Consider the following 23,828-nt stretch of genomic DNA (forward strand, 5'->3'; position numbering starts at 1 on the left):
ACAAAACCATGACATTTGAATTTCATTAAATTCTACATGGACTAAACTTTGTAAGGGAGTTTGATATTGGTAAGGACAACGTTGTAGGCAATCATCAGAGGTTGTAAACTGTGCATCAGAATTTCTATAACTACTATGAAGCTTGCACAGCAGTTGTCTCATTAAATGGCAGTGGACATGTTACTGGAGAAGGCAAGGGTTCCTGTCTCTGCACAAGAAAGCATTCAGGTGTGAGACAGAGAGTAGTGGAAAGCAAAATAGCAAGGTTTATTAGGGAAGGGACATCCATAAGAACGGATAGGTGTCGCTCCTCATTCGCGGAGGAACAACGCAGGACCCTGCGCTGTTCTTTTGTCTGCTCGGCCCTTCCCGAGTTTGCTTCTGGTCCTTCCTGGGTTGGCTGCCGGCCCCTCCACCTCCGTGGAGGGGCGGCACCCCCTGCCACTTTCCCCGCTTCCGCGGAGGAGCGGCACACCGCGGCCGGCTCTCTCGTGGGCTGCTCAGATGTTCCTCAGGTGTTCCTTCAGATGTTCCTGGTGCGTGTTGTCTCTCTCCTCCTTTATAGTCCTCTTCCACCAATCCCAACTCTGCTACCCACACGCCGAGTACGCTGCTCTCCTCCAATCAGGAGCAGGATCAGCTCCTGCAGCTCATTAGTCAAATTGGAGAAAGGCAGCTTCGTAGAAGTTTACTCCTCCCCAGCGCCATATTGTGGGAGAGCAGATGCATAGAATAAGTCTTAATTCCAGTAACTTAGTCTAGTCTCAGTTGCTCCCCACAGATAGGCATCTCTCCAGACAGGTCCTGAGAGAGAATGCCCAGTTGCTCAGACTGGGGGAGAGCGAGGTTATGTGATTGAGTGGAGAGAATACACCTGGGCAGGCCAGGTGGGTGGCTCAGCAGAGAGGCAGAGGGCTGAGTGCGCAGTCCCATTGAGGCCAGGGGTCTTTAAGGGGATGAGTTTTCTTCCCATCTCTTCTCCTCCTGGAACAAAGGACTTTTTGGATGTAAATACGAAAAATTCCTTTCTGAGTTTTCCCTCTGAAGTTATCAGACAGGAGGAAGCCTGGCTGGCATCTCCCCACCTTAGAGGAAGGATGGTTATCAGGTAGAACACTGACATATCCTGAGTTTCCTACATGTGAGTGCAAATTCACATTAGATAGCCACAACTGATTCTAAAAATTTTAGCCTGGAATACTAAAATGATTGTGTCATACAGACTTGGGGGAGTTAAGAAGGAATATCAGTGTTAAGGACAGCAATTTTAGGTGAAGACCATGAGGAAATGACTCATATTAACCATTACAACATGAAGCAAAGATCACCCACCGTGAGGAACTTAGATGAATAAATTAACAACTTGAGACACTTGTTCTTCCCAGAGAAATTAAATCCTGCTGAGTATCTATGTCCCATCACAGCAAGAAAACCAAGAATGAAAGACTACACAGCTATCAGAATTTCACGTAGCTTGTGTCTCCCAAGGTACACTGGATAAGAAGCAAATATGGAGACACAGTAAGTCCTACAATGTGGTATCCTTTCCACTCTATTCCTACACATTTTACAGGCACTCCCCCTGTGTCTTTCAGTTTCTTCCCAGTTCTGCAAGTTCCTAGAGGGTTTTGTGCTCCAAAATCTATTGCTAATTATGTCACAGGACCTCTATCATTTTCTTCAGTTGCTAATGAGTTAGGCAGGCATTCAGGTTAAAATCAATTAGGTTTGTGGAAGACCACACCTTCACCACGCCCCTGTGTGACCTCATGCTCCTACCTGGCCACACCTGGGTGCCCACCAGCCAATCAAGTTAATTAACCACTCCCTTTTGGAAGTGGGTTAAAAGCCTGGGACATGGGACACGTACCACGGTGTGTCTACTCTCTTATTTTTCCTGGTTTCTTGCAAAGAGGGGGCTGGCTGTAGCCAAACACCCTAGGCTTTCTGGCCTAGATGTTCCTCCACGTGGCTAGTTACTGGCACTCAGTATGAATCAGATTTACCCCTCTTCTCTTAGATAAAGCTCTCACTCTCCTATGCATCTTTCTCACTAAATAAAAGCCTAAAATGTACCATGCTGCCTCGCTTATTGATGCGGGTATTTAGAATTCTTCTTTAAATATTAGGCAAGAACCCTCTAGGGCTTATTAATATTGGGGAATTATTAATAAGTGTATGGTGACATTGTATGGCATCCCAAATTCCGGTAACATATGTGGCACCCCAAATGGGACTTCTGGGGAACTTTAAGGGGCCATATTTTTATATAGATTTTAGGGGGTCATTTCTGAGATCACTACCAGCTTTTTTTTTTTTTTTTTTGACAGGCAGAGTTAGACAGTGAGAGAGAGAGAGAGACAGACAGACAGACAGACAGAGAGAAAGGTCTTCCTTTTCTGTTGGTTCACCCCCTAAGTGGCCGCTGCAGCTGGCATACTGTGCTGATCCGAAGCCAGGAGCCAGGTGCTTCCTCCTGGTCTCCATTGCAGGTGCGGGGCCCAAGGAATTGGGCCATCCTCCACTGCACCCCCCGGGCCACAGCAGAGAGCTGGACTGGAAGAGGAGCAACCGGAACAGAATCCCGTGCCCCGACTAGGACTAGAACCCAGGGTGCTGGCGCCGCAGGTGGAGAATTAGCCTAGTGAGCTACGGTGCTGGCACTACCAGTTTTTAAAACTACTATGTTTTCTGACATAGATCATTGAAATGTTTGCTAGCCTCTGTGGAAGGAGCTGTTTTTGTTAATTTGTTTTGAATGTATTGATAACCCCACTAATGTTGTCAATAATTGTGCCAAGACTGCTAACAAAGGACGTCTGAAAAACACAAGCCAATGCGATTGCTTGACTCTTGTTGCTGCTGAGGCACCTGAATGGCTGTTGCCTTATCCTCACAGTGACCTTACAATTACAACACTGCTCCCACCTTCCTTCTTTCTCTTCCTCTGCCTCTTTTTCCTTTCCTTTCCTTTCCTCAAATCTCCCTTCCTTCTTCCTTTCTTTCATTTCCCCTTCTTTTTGTGCGCTTCTTTTTTCTTGGATTTATTTATTAGAAAACAAGACTGGAAAACAATTTCAGTGTTTTCAACTTAAAATTCTCTTCTCATCAAATATGTTGTCCTTAGGCCGCATGTTTAGCACTGCCTCTTCAAAGTTTCAGACACTAAATTTCACAGTGAAAGTAGGTTATTCAAGCAGAAATAATGGAACATAGACCAGAGGGATCAGAACTGGTGATATGGATTTTGAGTCAAATGCTGAGCTGTGAAAGCATATTTTCTGGGGCCAGCGCTGTGGCACAGTGAGTTAAAGCCCTGGCCTGAAGCGCCGGCATCCCATATGAGCGCTGGTTCTAGTCTTGGCTGCTCCTCTTCTGATCCAGCTCTCTGCTAATGTGCCTGGGAAAGCAGTAGAAGATGGCCCAAGTGCTTGGGCCCCTGCACCCACGTGGGAGACCTGGAAGAAGCTCCTGGCTCTTGGCTTCAGATTGGCACAGCTCCAGCCATTGCGGCCATCTGATGAGTGGATGGGAGCGGATGGGAGACCGCTCTCTCTGTCTCTACCTCTCTCTGTAACTCTTTCACATAAATAAAATAAATCTTTTTGAAAAAAAAGAAAGCATATGTTCTCAAACAAGTGGATCAGAAACTGGAGAGAAGGAAGTTTCAAGAAGTGAAGGTTGAGGGAATAGCTTTGTGGAACAATGGGTTCAACGCCCACTTGTGACACCTGCATCCTTTATGACAGTTCTGGTTTGAATCTCAGCTGGGCCACTTCAGATCCAGCTTCTAATAATGCACCTGGGAGAGCAATAGTTGATGGTTCAAGTACATGGCTCCCTGCTCCACCCATATAGAAGATGAAGGTGGAGTTTCTAGGTCCCAGATTTAGCCTGGCTGTTGCAGGCATTTGGGAAATGAACCACTAGATGAAAGCCCCATCTCTTACTCTCTCTCCTCTCTCCTCTTTCTCTTTCTCTCTCTCCCTTTCTCTACACACACACACACACACACACACATCCCATCACTCTGCTGTTCAAATAAGCATATTTTTAAATACAAAATAGTGAAGGGTGAAGAAGATGCTAGCAGCAACCGCTGTCATGAGAACACAGCTGAGTTGCTGGACATCTGGAAAATGGTCAGAGACAAAGAACACTAGTACACTTAGCAATATCCAGGAGGCACATCCCAGAAATTAAGGCAAAAAGTTAATATTCTGAAGGAGGAAATCCATTGCAAATCTTTTCTTCTAATCATGTAATTTTATTCTCAGAGGCTGGTAATATCTAAATCTCTTGTTAAAGTGGAGCCTGTTAATGGGGATAGAAGTAGAATGCAAGATACATAAAATGAACAGAATGGTTCTAAAACAATGTAGAGGAAGCAAGTTGATATTGACAAAGACCTTGGGAACATGGTGGTTTTAAGAGAACATGTCCATCTAATTTTACTATATAAACAATCATTTTAGAAATGACTGAAGAAATAATAATTTCAGTGTTGTGGGGAGCAACTCGGACTAGACTAAGTTACTGGAATTAAGACTTATTCTATGCATCTGCTCTCCCACAACATGGCGCTGGGAGAGAAGTAAACAGCTTCCGCACAGCTGCCTCCAGTTCAACCAATAAACTGTAGGACTTGCTCCTGATTGGAGAGCAGCGTACTCGGCGTGTGGGCAGCCGAGTTGGGATTGGCAGAGGAGGACTATAAAGGAGGAGAGAGACGGCATGCACCAGGGAACATCTAAGAGGAACATCTAAGGGGAACATCTAGCTGAAGGAACACCTGTGCAGCCCCCGAGAAGAGCCGGCCGGCGGTGTGCCACTCCCCTGCGGAAGTGGGGAATGTGGCCAGGGGGAACTGCCCTTCCACGGAGGTGGAAGGGACAGTAGCCAACCCGGGAAGAACCAGCAGCAAACCCGGGGAGGGCCGAGCAGACGAAAGAACAGCGCAGGGTCCTGTGTCGTTCCTCCACGAAGAGGGGGAGCGACAGTGTGTTTTATTGATTTACATAAATATCAGTCTTCATTGTCAATGTTGTTAAGACACATCCCAGAACAAGTGACATTCCAGCAGGGAACTTTGTAGAGGATGAGCATGAAGAATGAAGTGTTGACTGCTCTCAAGTATTCCTGGGCAGCAGATATCCAATCACAAAGCAGAAGGAAAACTTGTTCCTGTTTCAGGGGATTTAGAATGATTCCTAGTTCCATGTCATTCTCAGTGGGAACACTAACCATACTGATGAGGAAGGAACCCTCAGGCAAATAATGGGAGAACTGAGAAATCCAGAAGTGCAAATATTTGAATTGGTAGAGATGAAAAGCCTAATTTTTCTTAATTGGGAGAGAATAAATTTCAAATCAGTCAATATCAAATCAACATTACTCAAATAATTAAGTTCCCGAAATCAAGCTTCTGTTAATTTGTTATCAATCGCACATATCATCTACATGAAATTATAAATCACTTCGTTGTCAGATATTGTGTTCTTTTTAACACTGGCATGCATGTAAACTCTAGGTCACATTTTCAATTTTCCTCTCTAAAGCAGAGGACCTAAGTCCATTCTTCATTTTGTGCCTATTCTTTCTTCCCTTTCGCAAAGCCAATTTTCAGAAAAGAGAGAGGCTGGTACAAATGGATATATAGCACATCTTTTAAATGTTTCTCAGTTTGCCTTTAATTCTTCATAAACCCTAGAACTCATACCTCTGTAAATATAAGTATTAAAACCGTGTTGGAGCGTGAGGGGGGCTGTTTCTGTTTTTATCAAACTAGCATAGATGGAGCATCTTCTGTGAGCTAGCTTGATATACTGCCTTGGCATTTTATACTTCATTTATTTATTTCCTTCTCTAAACATGAAAACTGGCATGTTTCCACAGTAATAATGAAATATTTGCTACTTTTCTTAGGAAAAATAATCCCTGCCCCAGTGAATGAACTCGGGTTTATTTTCTGCGTTAAATGCCTACCATCGTTTTCTTCATGAACTTATGAGATTCATATATCCAGGTGCAGTCATTTAGCTGCTGCTGAGCCCAAGAGCAGTGGTGATGCTGAGATTTTTACCTTTCATTGCACCTTTGGTGTCGGTTCATTTCTCTTCTTTCTCCATGCCCCATAGAGCTGCTCTGAGTGTAGAAAACCCTTTGAAGTCACTTGGAACTTTGTTCTCTGATGAGGCCTGAAGGACATGCAAAGGAAGAAACATGACCATGCTTGCCAATAAGGTAAAAATTCAATCAGCTTTACTAATGTTATACTATGTGTGTAAAAATGTATATCTGCCTTAAAAACAGAGCAGAGCAAATTTTAATGTTGTGAAAGCAGAATGCTTACATGCATCTAATACACTTAAATTATTTCATATAGGGAAAAACTGATCAAATAAATTTGTCTTCAGAGACCAATAAGAAGTATTTACCTGCTCCATAATGTCTAATCCAATATTTGATATATTTTTGAATTATGCATTTTAATACAGGTTTTTAAGAAAAAATACTATTAATGATTGTAATCTGATATTAAAATCAAATACAAATATATGGTTTTTTTTTATTTAAACGTTCTCCAGTGTGCCAGTAAATGAGCAGCGAGTGTGCAGTATTTCACAGTGAACAAATGAATGAAATTTACATTTTTTCACACCTCTTACAGAATCAGCCCCATATCAGACTCTCACAGATATCAGCACCTACTTGTTAACACCATTTCTCTCAAATCTGATATTCATCTTCTTGGGGAGCCTTCTCCAAGTTACTGAACTATAATAATTGTAATCTCTTCCCTATGATTAGCCAGTCTTAAGAATTTTAGTTGTTATCTGTAATCATTATTTTTTGATAATTTAGTTAAAATAGTTTTATAGAAAATTCTCTCATGTTGAAATGTTTGATTCAGTTCCTGATTTCTGACTCAACTCAGAATGGAGCACATATGGCTTTCATCATGGTGATTTGGGTTTTTTTATAAAGGTGACCACATATTTGGGTCAAAAGGACACTTTGAGAGCAACCAGCTGGTCCAGGCAAAGCAGAAAATATGGTTATAGTAGATATGAGAAACAATAACTAAAATTCTAGATCACAGTGCTTATCTTAACATAATCAAACATTCAAACTCTTCTTCACGTTGAGTTTATATACATGGAAATTGAGAATTACTGCCTTTGTTTACTTATTTGCTTGCTTCTTATGTTGCTAGTCAAATGGTAATATTGTGAACTAAACTCTTAACTTGATTGTAAATATGGTTATTAATGTTTCAACAATTGTTGAGACATTGCAGGTCCTTCTAGATCTGATTTTACCTCTCCTCTGCTTCCAACCAATGACTGCCCAATTATATGACAGAAAATCCAGATTTAGATATTAGTTTCTCTGTGAAGCTTCAGAGTGGGTGAGGTGCTTCCTGAATGATACTCCTCTTATTCTTACTAATTTATTAGTAACACATCATCAAAAATAGCATTATAATTACTTGCTTATTTATCTGTATCTTCTATTAAGTTACAAATTCTATGAAATCAGATAATGTTGTTTTCACACATTGTCTAGCACATAGGGTAATCTGAAAGCATATATTTAATTTCTACTGTATTCAGATAAAATAATAAAGGTAGCACCAGAATTATCTCCCATGGTACAGAGTTGGCACTTTAGTTTTTTTTTTTTTTTTTTTTTTGGATAGATTGTACCAACCCCATAAGCTAGAACCTAGGTAACTGGGGAGGTAATATCCTCTAGTTTAACGGTAAGGCAAGGGTCTGACTCTCATACAAGCAGCAGACAACACACCCACAGCAGCAAGTAGCTCTGTGTGTCTCGTACCCAGGGTAGATCCATCCTGAATTCTGATAAATGTTTGATTGTCACTGTTAATATTAGCTGTTTTCATCACTTCATTCTGTCTCTGTGGGAATTTTATGAACAAGTTGACAGAGACTGAGGATCAAAATGAAATAAAATGCTGTCCTTTCAGCCATTTTTCTTATTGTTTTAATTATCTCATTCCCAATATGTGAGGGAAGATATTCTCATTTATCAAAACTTCTATAATATTTGAAATGAAATAGCTTGATTTGTAATTCTTTAAGAACATAGTTTTTTTCATCTGCTAAATTCACACCCTCAAAAACATCATCAAATGATAGTAACTATTCAAAATATTTTCAAAGATCAGAATATAAATACTAAATGGAAATATTTTAGTCAATTTGTCATTTTATTTTTTTTTTGAAGATTTATTCATTTATTTGAAAGGCAGAGTGACAGAGAGGGAGAGAAGGGAGAGAGGGAGAGGCAGGGAGTGAGGAGGTGTGTGAGAGAGAGAGAGAGAGATCTTCTATACACTGGTTCACTCCCTAAATGGCTGCAATGGCTGGGATGGGGCCAGGCTGGGGCCAGGCACCCAGAACTCCACCAGGGTCTCCCATGTAGGTGGCAGGGATCCAGTTGCTTTTTTTTTTTTTTTTTTTGACAGGCAGAGTGGACAGTGAGAGAGAGAGACAGAGAGAAAGGTCTTCCTTTTGCCATTGGTTCACCCTCCAATGGCCGCCGCGGCTGGCGCGCTGCGGCCGGCGCACTGCGCTGATCCCAAGCCAGGAGCCAGGTGCTTTTCCTGGTCTCCCATGGGGTGCAGGGCCCAATCACTTGGGCCATCCTCCACTGCACTCCCTGGCCACAGCAGAGAGCTGGCCTGAAAGAGGGGCAACCGGGACAGAATCCGGCGCCCTGACCGGGACTAGAACCCTGTGTGCTGGCGTCACAGGTGGAGGATTAGCCTATTGAGCTGCGGCGCCAGCTGGATCCAGTTACTTTAGTCTTCTGCCGCTCTTCCAGATGCATTAGCAAAAGCTGTATTGGAAGCTGAGCAATTGGTACTCAAACTGGCCCTATAATATGAGATGCCAGTACTATATGCTATAGCTTAAGCAGACTTGTAACCATAATGCCGGCCCCAATGTATCACTTTTTAAATAAAAATCAGAGCACTGTGCCCCCTAACAATGGGAAGGTAGTACATATTAATGAAAATTCTTTTAAAATAGAAGAAAAAAAACATCAAAGACATCAAAAACATTGAAAAATAAATTAGGAACTAAGCATTAGAAAGAAATGCATTTCCCATAACTTTGGGGGAGGGGAATTGAACTAGACTTTAATCTTTCAGCTGAGCAGCAATATCTGCTCAAATGATAAATTTTCTCAATTTCCTTTATTTAGTATTAGGAGCAATCATGAGGATATATTTCTGTGTTAACAGCAATTGAGGAAATACTTCAGGGGATTCCAAGATGGCTGAATAGGGAAAAGATGTGCTAATTATGATCAGGGGAAGTTAACAGAAGAACAGCAGAGGAAGTTAATTCCCAGGGGACAGTTGGAGAGGAGTTTTAAGTGGAAATTCTACAGAAAGAAGAGATTCCGTGGAGCAGCATAGACAGTATAAACACACAGCAGTGAGTGGGACACCACTGGCGACTCCAACACCTGGGGGCTGGAGGAGATGCCAGCTGCTGAGAGCGAGGAGAGAGCAGACTGCAGCAACCCATATCAGTGGTGACTTTGCCTCAGTGAGAACCTTGCAGACCACACTGACTTTGAGTCTGGACTGCAGCCTTAGTGGCAGGCAGGGTACCAACCTTACCCATGAAGGAAGAGCACATTTCTTTCTCCCGAGCCTCCCACAAGGGCACCCGGCAACCAGCAGGGAGAAAGCATCATCTTAACAACTGTAGAGGCTGTGACGACTCTCTCACAGCTAACCAGGGGATTTTATCAGAGGGAAAAATCCATGCTCCTCACTGATGTTGAGTCTGGCTTGATGGATTGGCAAGGGAGTGGGCACGCATGTAGGACTGTGAGGTGCTCCCATACCCCCACCCTATCATAGGCTCTGGAGACCAAACTTTCAAGGCTTTGGGGACCAAAAAACACAAGGTGGAGGACCCATAGGCAGCTGGCTCTGGGATCGCCTATGCTCTCTCCATGGACAGGGCAGGCTCACAGGGCGGAGTGAATCCTCTGCTCCTTGTGACTGTGGGAGCCTTGTGCACTATATTGTGGGAATTCTGTGACTGTACAATAGGGTATGGGGCATGGCTGGGTCTCTAGGCAATCACTGTGTCTGGCTTCAGAGGCTCCAAGTTTCCTGAGTGCCTGGGATGGGTCATTCCGGAAGGTTTGCGCTCACATTTAGGACTGCACAGATCCTTTGTGTGGTTCCTTTGTATTGGTGGGGGTTGTAGCCACTGTGGGATAACTGCAGGCATTGATCAGCTTGGAAGAGAGGAGGTGAAGTTGTGATAACTCTAGCAGATGTGATCATGCCCTATTCATTGTTGACAATAGAGGAGATCTACCATACCCAGCTTGGGTGTTTACTGTGTACTCTCTCCCCACCCTTGAGCACTGACCAGGCTCATTGGCTCCCCCCTGCATTTACATCTGTATATCCACCGATGAAGCAGCCCCTCTGCTAAGCCACAGAAGCATAATTCAAAGATATAATCTATCAGAGGAGACAAAAAATGTTTCCACAATGTCAAAAAATAAACAAAGAAGTATAAGAAACAGGAACAAGGAAGACAACATGACTCCCCAAGGGAACACAATATTTAATATTAGAATGTGAAGATAAAGAGATTGATATGCCTGAAAAGGAATTCAAATGAATGATCATAAGATTGCTCAAAAACACACAGAAACAAATTTATGAGATAAAGAAAACCATGCATGATATGGATGGAAAATTTTGCCCAGAGACAGAGATATGGAAGAGAAATCATAAAGATATATTAGAAATGAAGAAACCAATATATATATCAAATAGAAAATATAGTAGAGGGGCCAGCGCTGTAGCACAGTGGGTTAAAGCCCTGGCCTGAAGCGCCGGCATCCCATATGGGTGCCAGTTCTAGTCTCGGCTGCTCCTCTTCCAAGCCAGCTCTCTGGTATGGCCTGGGAAAGCAGTAGAAGATGGCCCAGGTCCTTGGGCCCCTGCACCCACATGGGAGACCTAGAGGAAGCTCCTGGCTCCTGGCTTCAGATCAGCACAGCTCCGGCTGTTGTGGCTATCTGGGGAGTGAGCCAGCAGAAGGATGACCTCTCTGTCTCTACCTCTCTCTGTAACTCTTTCAAATAAATAAAATAAATCTTAAAAAAAAAAGAAAATAAAAAAGTGATCCCTGTTAGGAATTTGGAAAACATTATGCTGAGTGAAATAAGCCAATCCCAAAGGGACAAATACCACTTGTTCTCCCTGATAGGTGACAACTAACTGAGCACCAAAAAGGAAACCTGTTAAAGTGAAATGAACACTGTGAGAAACGGTGACTTGATCAGCCCTCACCCTGACTGTTGATGAGCAACTTAATATGTTATCCCTCTTAGTATTTTTTTTGTTTGTTCTACTTAATACTTTTGGTTGAATACTGTAATCAATACACAATTCTTCTTAAGTGCTGAAACTTAACTGAAAAGTGATCGTTGTTCAATATAAGAGTGGGAATAAGAGAGGGAAGAGATGTGCAATTCGGGACATGCTCAAGCTGACTTACCTCAAACGGTAGAGTTAGAAACATACCAGGGGATTCGAATTCAACCCCATCAAGGTGGCATGTACCAATGCCATCTCACTAGTCCAAGTGATGAATTTCTGTTTACAATTGATCATAATGATAGGACTAAGAACCAAAGGGATCACATAAACAAGAATAGTGTCTGCAAATACTAGCTGATAGAATAAAAAAAGGGAGAGAACGATCCAACATTGGAAGTGAGATACACAGCAGACCCATAGAATGGCAGATGTCCTAAACAGCACTCTGGCCTCAGAATCAGCCCTTAAGGCATGCGGATCTGGCTGAAAAGCCCATGAGAGTATTTCAGGCATGGAAAGCCAAGGCACTCTGGGGGAAAACAAAAACAACAACAACAACAAAAAAAAACCCTAAATGAAAGATCTCTGTGAGTGAGATCCCAGTGGAAAGAACGGGTCATCAAAGAAGGAGGTACCTTTCTCTGAAGGGAGGAGAGAACTTCCACTTTGACCATGGCCTTGTCTAAATATGATCAGAGTCAGTGAACTCAGGGGGCTTCCATAGCCTTGGCAGCTCATGACAAGAGCCTAGGGTGATTACTGATGCCATAAACAAGAGTGTCAATTTGTTAAGTCAACAACAGGAGTCACTTTGCACTTACTCCTCATGTAGGATCTTTGTCCTTAGTGTGCTGTACATTGAGATTTAATGCTATAACTAGTACTCAAACAGTATTTTTCACTTTATGTTTGTGTGTGGGAGCAAACTGTTGAAATCTGTACTTAATGTATGCTAAACTGATCTTCTGTATATAAAGAGAATCAAAAATGAATCTAGATGTGAATGGAAGGGGAGAGGGAGTGGGAAAGGGGAGGGTTGCGGGTGGGAGGGACATTATGAGGGGAAGCCATTGTAATCCATAAGCTGTACTTTGGAAATTTATATTCATTAAATAAAAGTTAAAAAAAAGAATTTGAACATTTAATCACAAAAAAAAGAACATATAGTGGAAAGCCTAAACAACAGACTTGGTGAGGTAGAATAAAGAATATCTGAGCTAGAGGAAGAATACTTGAAAATATCTCAGTCAGGAAATAGGAAGGAAGGGAGGGAGGGAAGGAGGGAGGGAGGGAGGAAGGAAGGAAAGAAGGAAGGAAGGAAGGGAGGGAAGAAGGGAGGAAGGAAGGGAGGGAGGGAGGGAGGAAGGAGGGAGGGAAAGAAAGAATTATGAAAACGGAAAATACTATTCAAGATTTATGGGCTATAATCAAATGACCCAACATACAGGTCTTAGTAGTTACCTAAGATGTGGAAATAGATAATGTATTAGAAGGTTTATTGAGTGAAATGGCAGCAGAAAATTTCTGTAATTTGGAGAAAGTGACATCTAAGTACAGGACATACATAGAACTCCTAATAGACACGATCAGAAAAATATTTACCATGAAACATTCTAGTCAAGCTTTCAACAGTAAAACAAAGATTCTAAAACGTTCACAAGAGAAATTCCAGATTAGCATCAGAGGATCTCCAATTAGACTCACAGCTGGTTTATTATCAGAAACCCTACAGGATTCTAGAGAATGGAGAGAGTCCAAGTCTCTCTTTTTTTAAAGATTTTATTTATTTATTTATTTGAGAGATAGAGTTACAGACAGAAAGAGGGAGAGACAGAGAAAAAGGTCTTCCATCCATTGGCTCACTCCCCAAATGGCCACAACAGCCAGAAATGTGCCAATCTGAAGCCAGGAGCCAGGAGCCAGGAGCTTCTTCTGGTCTCTCACACAGGTGCAGGGGCCCAAGGACTTGAGTCATCTTCTACTGCTTTCCCAGGCCATAGCAAAGAGCTGGATTGGAAGAGGGGCCGCAGGGACTAGAACCGGCATCCATATGGGATGCCGATGCTGCAGGAAGAGGATTAACCTACTGCACTACGACACAGTTGTACTCTTATTTCTTGAAAATTTTCCACAAGAATTCTAAGAATCTGCCATATTAAACTATAAATGCAGAATACAAATCTGAGATACCCTTTAACCCTTTGGGACCTTGTTTATGGATTTTTATACTGAGTGAGCACTAGAAAAAATATTATTTACATATTAAAAGTCTTTTAGACTTAAGGCAAAGGAACAGAAAAGCCAACAAAAGTTCTGATCTCAGTCTGGATCTCAGTTTCCTGATTTGTTAAAACTGGTGTTGTGTGCTATATTTATCAGTCTATGTTTGTCTTTTGCTTGTCTTTTCTCCAAGACCATGCGAATGCTTCATTTAACAGGTGGCTTGGTGGTTTTATTTCAATGAGAGTTACTAATGACATTCATTTAGTGAAATAGAAAAAGGAAGACAATGATGAATATTTTACCACTTATGAATATTATAGATTTTTAATTAATTTTCCAAAATATAAAAAAGCATTTAAGATTTTCAATATATTTATACTAATATGTAATATTATGTGAAAAATTTAACCTTTTAGTAAAACATGCAAAATATTAGTTTTACGTTATACATATCATTTTATATTATCATTTATTTTTATTTTATAGCATTATTAGTTTTTTGTTATGTTTTGCAAATACTAAGGGGACACTTACAACATTTTCTAGAATCAATGCAACATAAAGATGGTCATTTAGGAGGCCGGCAATGTGACATGGCCAGTTAAGTCACCACCTGCAACATCAGCTATATTGCTTCACATCCAGCTTCTGTCTAGTGCACCTGGGAAGGCAGTTGAAGATGGCCCATGCACTTGGACCTCTGCCCCCAATATGGGAGACCTGGATGGAGTTTTGGCTCCAGACCTCACCTGGCCCAGCCCTGGCTTTTGCAGGCACTTGGGGAATGAACTAGTGGATGGAAGATCTCTCCCCCTCCATGTCACTCTGTATTTCAAATAAATAAATAAATAAATAAATATTTTTAAAAACAGTTAATTAGAAGGAAAATTAAGAAAGTAGAAGTATATACAAATAACAGAAGACAGCTGAGATAAAATTTAATTATTACAACCAGATAAATAATTTTATCTGAAAGTTTTATACTAACTAAAACAAACAGGAAAATGATTTTAGGCACGTCTTTGCCATCAATGTTAAAGCTTGGCCTGGTTATTCTTTGTTTGAATCCTCCTGCTCTGCATACAATGTCTCATCTATTCTCCACCCATCTTTGCACTGCTTTACTCATTAAGAAATTGAGACCAATAGACTAACTCATATGGGCTCTTTGACCACCTGACTTAGAATTAGGGCTAGCCAATGAAAGTCAGCATAAGATTAAAAGAGAGACTCTGTAACACTTCTTCCCTGGCCCCTCACTACCTCAAATATTTCTCTGTTGGTGACTACATCTCTTCCCACTAAGCAACTCTGCATCCCTGGCTCCACTTCCCACATTTCCTCCCCTTCACTCTTTCTTCCTCCAAGGGTAGTACGATATGATCCTCTGCTGCTGGTCCTTAGATGCCTCAGCAGCCCTTGTTTATTTTCCTAATGCTGCTACCTTGTCAAAATACCTTTATTTAAATCACCCTAATGAATTCTGTTACCTGCCAAACTCTGCCTTGTAAAAAGTCTAAAGAAAAAACACTTTTCACATCAAAGAATATATTAAGAAAATTATGCATTTTATTATTCCATAAGAAAAAGCAAACTGATAATGCCCTCACTTATAATTGTTTTAAAATACAGATGGCAGATACAATTACTTCACTTTGAAATTTAACCTAATATACTTGCATGTATAGTATTGAATCTTACCTCAGTCAAAACATACTAGGACAGTCATGATGGAATGAATAAATGGTTTAAGGATTAGAATGACACAATTTTAATTCCATTTCTATTATGAATCTATATGAAATGAAGCAAGATAGTTAAATTTTATTTGAAGAACTCAAGACTGTCATATGATTAGAGATAAAACAAAACATATGGAACATAGCATTTCTTAGTAAATAGTAATCTTAAAAATTTGTTGGTAATTTTTTTCACTGGCCATCGTTAATGCAGCAATTTACTCTAAAATGGCATTTCTCAGTCTGAACCAGAAGCAGCATCTTAAGATGTTGAAATAGGCAAATGCAGAAGTGTCCAGAGAACATTCTGGTAAAGGACTCCATACTCTACATGCCCCAAACATGGATTGTACCATTGCATCATGTCATGATTAATTCTGTCAACTTGACGGCTGAAAGGATACCGGGAGAGCAGTTGAAACACCATCTCTGCGTGTGTGGATGAGAGTGTTCCGGAAGGACTCAGTAGAGGGGATCTGTGCTCTCCTTGTGTGTGGGCATCATCCAATCAGTTGAGGAGTAGAACCAAAAATAGAGGAAGGACAAATTCACTTTCTTTTCTTGAACTACAACATTCATCTTCTTCACGCTCAGATCAAAGAGCTCCTGGTTTCCAGGCCTTCAACTCCAAGACATGCACCTGAAGTCATCTCAGTTATCAGGCCTTTACCCTGGAGCTGGGACTCACACCGCAGCCTCCAAGGTGCTCAGGTCTTCAGGTGCAGGCTCTTTGAACTGTACCACCTGCTGCTCCAATTCTCCCTCTTACAGATGCAAGATTGTGGGACTTCACCTCCATAGCTGCCTGACCAGAACAAATCTCCTTTTATTGATTCACCTGCTGGTTCTATTTCTCTGGAGAATCCACACTAAGGCACCACACTTGGGCAAAATTAGTTGCTAGTGCTACATCAACAGAGGTATGATCTACATTGTTTTCAAGGACAATTGTATTAATGCTACCATAATTCTTGGTACAGATAAATTTCTGAATCAGAGAACTGCTGTCTCACATGTACACTGGCTAAGCGCTAAGTGGAAAATTCCAAGTTCTAAAAGGGAAATACATTCCCAAAGATTGCATTAATTAAATAGAAATATCCACTGAACATTAAAAATAGAATCTACTCTCAAAGGAATCAAAGCAAAACGATTAGTGTTCATGCTTGAACAAACTGAAATTTTATAAGGAAGAAAAAATGAGAGGGTTTTATTAACTGAAATTTTGTTATAAAATGTACCACAATATTATTTTACAGATATATTGATTATAATATTATTGATTTTGTCATATTTCATAGCTGGGGAAGAATTATATTCCTATAATACCCCCTTTTTCCTCGATATTATTATGTATCACTTAGTTTTTTAACACTCTCGGGTCTTCTTTTTTCTCCTTAAACTTAGAAAAATTTTCAAGGCAGGATTGCAACTTGTATTAAAAGAATACATGTAATAGTTACATTTATTTAATTGAAAATAATGTGCAAAATATTCAACATGTGAATCAAGGCTCATGCCAGCCACTATATGTGAAATAAAATTTAAATTTCACATAGAAAAATGACAAAAATATAAAAATAGAGTATCTATGAAGGATTACAGTTATTTATAAATTTATTCAAAGGTGAATACCTGTGACCAAGAAATCTCAGTTTAAGAAACCAGCCTACCTATATGCTTGAATGTGTGCAATATGTGTGAAAAGTATAGATGCTACTTGTTGCAGCACTGTCTGCATTAGTAAAGAACTGGAAACAGACTGAATCTATCAATAGGAAGGTGAGAAACTATGATTCTCACATATGATTGAACATAACATATAGTAAAAAAAGAAAACTTAAGTTCTTTGTACGCTTATATGTATGGGTTTCTAACTTGGATTTATCCGTAAAAAAAGGAGATTTGCAAAACAAACATAGTGTAGTATTTTCGTGCAAAAGGCAACATAGGCAAATAATAGAAAGTTCCATTAGTTTATATACAGATAATATTATTGGGGCTAGATTTTAATTGTGCTGTGGTGTTAAAATAAGACACTTTAAAAACAGTGACACATCTATTTATCTAAAAATCTGCTGCTAGTGAGACTGATCTTAGTCAACCTGGCTTTGACTTTGTCAGCAAAAGGAAATAATTTGTTTGTAACAAGGATTTTAATAGGGATGATCAATAATATTTAAAGAGTACTTATCAATTTACACAGTGATATGATCTAAATCATCCCCTTGGATTCTACAGTCACATGAGGAGAGAGGAATAAACATAACTTACTGGATGCCCTTGGGGGGAGTATTCATAAAATTTTATTATCCTAACATTTAAATTGCTTTATACTTAGAAGAACTATAGTAGATATGTCTTCCCACTGAATTTCTTTTCAGTCCTTTGGTAACAGATGTAACTTTGTTGAATAGACTCTAGGAGTTTCAATTAATCTATATCATTATGACCTCTAACATTGATGATTTTTCCCCAGTGGCATAATGATACAAATAATAAATGGAATAAAATAGAATTATGTGAAATGTTAAATGATACTATGAACATTTTAAATGGATAGATCAGTACAGAAAAGATTTATCACCAAAATTTTAAATAACTTATACCTAAAGAGAATGATATTCCCCTCAGCCAAGTGAAAACCCAGGAAGAAAATCAGATTTCAGTATTGGACATTAATTTCCAAATGAATGTCAAGTGACTTGGCCAAAGATCAGGGAGGATTTAACATAGTGTTGCTTAAAATATGATATTCCATCATATTGTTGCATTTCTTAAAATATCTGTCACTTCTTGCTGTCCCAGAATGTTCTCAACATGACTAACAATGCTCTTTTATCATCCCATGCCTCTCTCACTGCCATCTCATTCCTTGCTATTTCTCCCTTTATAATTCTTTTATTTATTTATTTGACAGATAGATTTAGACAGTGAGAGAGACAGAGAGAAAGGTCTTCCTTCCATTGGGTCACTCCCCAAATGGCCGCTACGGCTGGCGCTGTGCCGAGCTGAAGCCAGGAGCCAGGTACTTCTTCCTGGTCTCCCATGCGGGTGCAGGGGCCCAAACACTTGGGCCATTCTCCACTGCCTTCCTGGGCCACAGAAGAGAGCTGGACTGGAAGAGGAGCACCCAGGACTAGAACATGGTGCACATATGGGATGCCAGCGCCGCAGGTGGAGGATTAACCTAGTGAGCCACGGTGCTGGCCCCCCTTTATAATTCTAAGACTGCACCGAGAACATCTTTTGATACCTGAAAATTCTCTCTTTAGGTTCTTCTATTTTCTAGGTGCCTGTGCCTCCTCTTGGAATCCTTGCCTCCATGTGTACTTAGCACTCATGCTTTAGATCTCGGGTTAGGTGTCGCTTCCAGGCAAACATTCCTTGTTCCTAAGTTCATGTAAGGCATCACTTCTACTTATTTCTAATGGCATGACACTTCTATCATTGTTACATCATGTCACTGAGTCTCTCTCTGCTGCTTACCTGTAAGCGCTATCAAGGCAGGGATCACCATGGCCATGTTAACTACTTTACCTCAGCCCCAGAGACATAGAAAATACTCAATACCTTTTACATGATGCTGACATCTTTTATGTATGTGGTAAATTTGTAACCCCTATTCCTGGAAGTAGTGCTTTGGAAAACATCCACACACACTGCTGATTGAAACTGTGAATTGTTACAGCCTATCATAGAAGTAGCACAGAGCAATATATATAGGAGGGTGTGTGTGTGCATTTGTAGCCACTAGGAGGTATGGTTGTAATTAAAACATTGTTAATTACAGCATTGCTTTCAGTGATCAGAGACAAACAAAAATTTAAAAATATAAAAAGTGGAATGACCCTTAACAGAGTAATCACCAAATTATATTGGATCACTGCCTTTAAATATTCATAGCCATTAAAAAATGTAACAGGACTAATCCAGTTGACTCAGAAGTATTGTACAAGGTATAGTTGAGTGAAAAAAGCAGGATGTGTGCATCAGACAACCATGGAGAAGAATAAGAAAAAAAATGTTTTCTAGGGTGGTGATTTGAATTGTTGGTTAACTGAATATTGGTTATCAATAATTGGTAACGATAGGAGTTGAAAGCGGGAAAGGAGTTGAAAGCGGGAAAGCCAAACAATAAAGTGGGGAAAAAAAGGGCATCTCCAAAGATTATGCAAAATACAATTCTATTTATTCTATGCTCTTAAATATTCTTGTACCTTCTTAAATGTGCAAGGAAACATTCAAAAGTAAACATACAGTTCTTGACTCTGCTACTGTGGTGCAGCAATCTCTCAGCATGTTTCCAAGGCTTAGTAATTGGCTCATTTAGTCCTCATTCACCAAGTAGGGATAAGCAACAATCACTAATGTTTGTCTTCCAAAATCTTCAGAAACAGGGACAAAATTTTAGTTTTACCTTATACCCTCCAATGCAATGAGTTCAGATATCATGGAGGATATTAAAGGTATGAAGATAGTGTGATTGTATTCATTGGCCTGATGCTTATCTTGGATAGAAAAAGGAAAGGAAAGAAAACTGGGGGGCTGGGGAAAGGTAACTATTTTGAACACCAGGCCTAAAGCCTAAATAATTAGGACAGAAGACTTATTTTTGGAATTAGGTAACCTTAAATCTCAACTATAAATGGAAAAAAGAATCCTGGGATGTAATTTATTTTATATTGTGATTTCGAATCAACCTATTTTTAAATTTATCACATTAATTTAGTAGCCATACTCAAGATATTTTATTGCTAATAACATTTAAAGACAGAAAACAACTTCATTGTCCATACCAGAGAAGATTATAGCTTTGATTTAAAAGAGGTTAGAAATAAACCTAGGAGACAGCTAGAAGAAAGTAAATTATGCTAGAATTGGCAAAAAGTGCTACTAATGGCTTTGCAGAATACAAGATGTTTGTACAGGGCATTGTCCTAACAGTAGGGAAAACACAGGGTTAAATACATTTACATGGATTTCAAAAATTTGTGCACCAAATAAACTCTTTTAATTCCATTTTCCTTGAACTTTGCTTTAAAAGTATATTTATTTTAATCTACTTGAAAGGCAGAGAAAGAGTGAGAGGAGATTCCATCCACTGCTGCATTCCCCAAATGTCCCCCAACAGCCAGGGTTGGGTCTAACTGAAGCCAGAAACCAGGAATTCCATCTGGAGCTCCCAAATGGGTGGCAGGAGTCCAAGCACTTGAGCCAATATCTGTTACCTCTCAGGATGCAGCAGCAAGAAACTGAATCAGAATTGGAATAGCCAGGACTTGAATCAGCATTCTCAGAGGGGATGTGGGTGGCCAAGCAGTGTCTTAACTTGCTACGTCACATTCCATTTTCCAGTTCTCTGCATTTGTGTTTTCTTCCTTGCACTGTCTGCATCTTTGTGAGATTTTTCAATTCTACTTTATTTTGATAGGATTCCCCCCCCCATTATTTCTTCACTATCTTTTTAACTCTTCTTTGAGAAATTTGAGTTTTCATGCATGACCGCTCTTGAACCTACTTTCTGAACCAAGACATCCAGTCTCTCCCTGTCCAGAGCCTCAGTGGCATGTGCAGTAGGGTAGTGCCTTCATGGTTGACCCGTATGCTTTTGAGGAATCAAATGTTTCAACCCTTTCATACCCGGCCAGCTGCTTAACAACTTGGCAAAGTCCAGCAATTGAGAAAATATACTCTAAATCTCTACGCTGTTTATTTTTCCTTCCATTTAATAGCATTTCTCCCTCAACAGTAATTGTAGTCTTACTTTGTTGATTTTTTTCAATTCAGAAATCATATTTTCTGATTCCCAATGGTTTTTTTGTAAGGAGGAGACTCTATCTTCTGTTTGAACATATTAATATTTTTATGACATTCTCCTCTGTTTCCTGCATCAATGCTGCCTCAGCAGACTCTACTTTGAGATTCTTCACTCTTTGATAATGGTTGTATTTTTCTTTAGATTACTTACAATGTGGTGTTCCCATAACACTTACTCGAGCTGGACTGGTGAGGTGTCTCAAACACTGGCAAATCAGTAAGTGGAGGGAGTCACAGAGTTTTGTACTGGTTGGTCAGAGGTAAATGACAGGCAAACTGTGAGTTCTTGCTTACGGCACAGAGAAAAGACCTGCCACTCCTTATGCCTTCTAAGGCGCTATGTAACCACACAGGCAGCCTTTTCCTAGTCACAGTGACAAACTCAGTGTGCATTCCTGTTGAGGTTGAATTCGTTCTGAGAGGAGAATCGTGGTGGGGGCAAGAGGCGCCAAGTCACCAATCAGACCCCAGGAGTCAGGTGAAAGCAGGCCAGAGGCGAGCAGCCCACAGACTCATTTATTTCAGTTGGTATAACAGCTTATATAGCCAAGGCAGCCAATCGGGTCAATGGGAGGTCTATGCCATAACCAATCACAGCCTGTTGCCAGGCAGTATCTGAAGCCATCCAATCACAGCCTGTTGGCAGGCAGACTCCGTTTGCCATGTGGTTTCCAAAGCCATCCAATCACAGCCTATTGCCAGGCAGGCTCTGTTGCCAGGTGGTTTCCCAGGAGGTTTCCCAGGGGTTTCTGAAGCCACTCCTGAGTAACTGACACTCGCCAGTGGCCATCTTGGCATGTCCTTCTCATTACACCACACATTCCCACTAATAGGGCCAGACAACTAAGTAAGTCCTCCTTAGGACTATGTGCATTAAGGCACATGTGAATGCTTATAGCTCCTTGAAAAGAGATCAAACCATACCTCTGCCCTGTAACTTCTACTTCTGATGCTGGTAATTTCTTTCCAATGTGTTTTCTCTCAGGGAATTTGCCATATTATCATATTTTCTTTCAAGAGATCTTGTAGTATATAACCAATAGTTTATTTCCCTTATGAGGGTGTTGGATCAATTATTTTTGTAAGTTCAAGATCTATGAACAGAGGCTGCATGTAGCTAGATTATTGGAATTTAGTGGAGAATGCATAATAAAAATCTGTTTGAAACGCAGAGGATTATGTCTGAGGATGGATCAGAGAAATTTCTATTAATAAGATGAAATTTGCAATGGTCAAGTTTGTCTAGAGCACAGAATCAACTTGATAGATACATATACACAAACATATATATATATGTGTGTGTGTGTGTGTGTGTGTGTGTGTACATAATAGATGATAGATACAGATACAGGAATAGATATATAGGTATATACCGAGAGGAGGTTAATTAGAAGAATTGTATCATTCAATTATGGTATCTGGGAAGATCCACAATAGCCCATGTGAAAGCTGTAGAACCAGCAAGTTGGTGGCATGGCTCTGAAAGTTTCAGAACCAGGTAAGCTGATGGTGTAATTCTTACTTCTGGAATGAAGGCCTGAGAACATGTGCAGCCACTAGTGCAGTTCTAGGTCCAAGGGCCAGAGGACCCAGAGCTGTAATGTACAAGATCAGAAAAAAGATGGATGTCCCAGCTCTAGTAGAGACAGTGAATTCTACTGTGTCCCACTCATTCGTTTTATCTGGGTTCTCAGACGGTTGGATGAAACCTGCCCAGACTGGGTGAGGATGAATCTTCCTTGTAGATGGACTCCAATGCCAACCTGTTCTGGAAACATGCTCAAGACACAACCAGCTACCTGAACATCACTTAATCCAGTTATTTGGCACCTTAAATTAACCATTACAGCACTTAAATTTTGGATTTAAGAATAACTTGAGGAGGGGCAGGAGACAGAGGGTAGTGTTATGGTGCAGTGGGTTAAACCACAGTTTACAATGTCAGCATCCTATATTGGAGTGTCAGTTTGAGTCCCAAATGCTCCACTTACAATCCAGCTCCCCGCTAATGTGCCTGGGAAACCAGTAGAAGATGGCCCAAATACTTGAGTCTCTGCAACTATGTGGGAGACTGGGATGGAGTTCCCAGCTCCTGCCTTTGGCCTAGCCTAGCAGGTGCCATTGCTGCCATTTGGAGAGTAAACCAAAGGGTGAAAGATCTCTTTTTTCTGCCTCTCTCTGTGTCATTCTACCTTTCATTTAAGAAAAAAAAACTTAAAAAGTCACTAAGATTTGTTTCAGCAGTAAAAACTAATGCATTATAAACAGATATGTATTATGTGATAGAATATACTATGCAGGAAATAATAAGACAAATAATACTATATGTCTTAATCAAGGCATATTCTATTTAATATTTAAATTATATTTATAAATATAATTATTTATTTATTTAATTATTAATTATTATTATTTAATTAATATTTATTTAATCATACAGTAATTCTAGAATAACCCAAGTAATTTTGTAGTAACTTTGAATCTGACAATTCATCATTATTATTCCTCTTGCTATTTGGAAACTTTTTAAATGGTTTAGTTATGTTTTTGAAAGTCAGAGTTACATATGATAGGAAGAGACAGAGAGACAGAGAGAGATCTTCCATCTGCTGGTTCACTCTCGAAATGCCTGCAACAGCCAGAGCTGGGCC

General features: G+C 40.2%; 1 long non-coding RNA gene across 4 annotated transcripts in view; it reads right to left on the reverse strand.

Moving 5' to 3' along the window:
- Positions 1–23,828, reverse strand: part of LOC127492774 (uncharacterized) — a 182,790-nt gene that overhangs the window by 22,359 nt on the left and 136,603 nt on the right. For all 4 annotated transcript variants that reach the window (XR_007922530.2, XR_007922531.2, XR_007922529.2 and 1 more), the window contains one exon: positions 6,083–6,197. This is a non-coding gene — a long non-coding RNA (uncharacterized lncRNA). The remainder of the gene's footprint in view (positions 1–6,082; positions 6,198–23,828) is intronic.

This window comes from Oryctolagus cuniculus, chromosome 14 (genome assembly GCF_964237555.1).
Source record: "Oryctolagus cuniculus chromosome 14, mOryCun1.1, whole genome shotgun sequence".
Classification (NCBI taxonomy): domain Eukaryota; kingdom Metazoa; phylum Chordata; class Mammalia; order Lagomorpha; family Leporidae; genus Oryctolagus; species Oryctolagus cuniculus.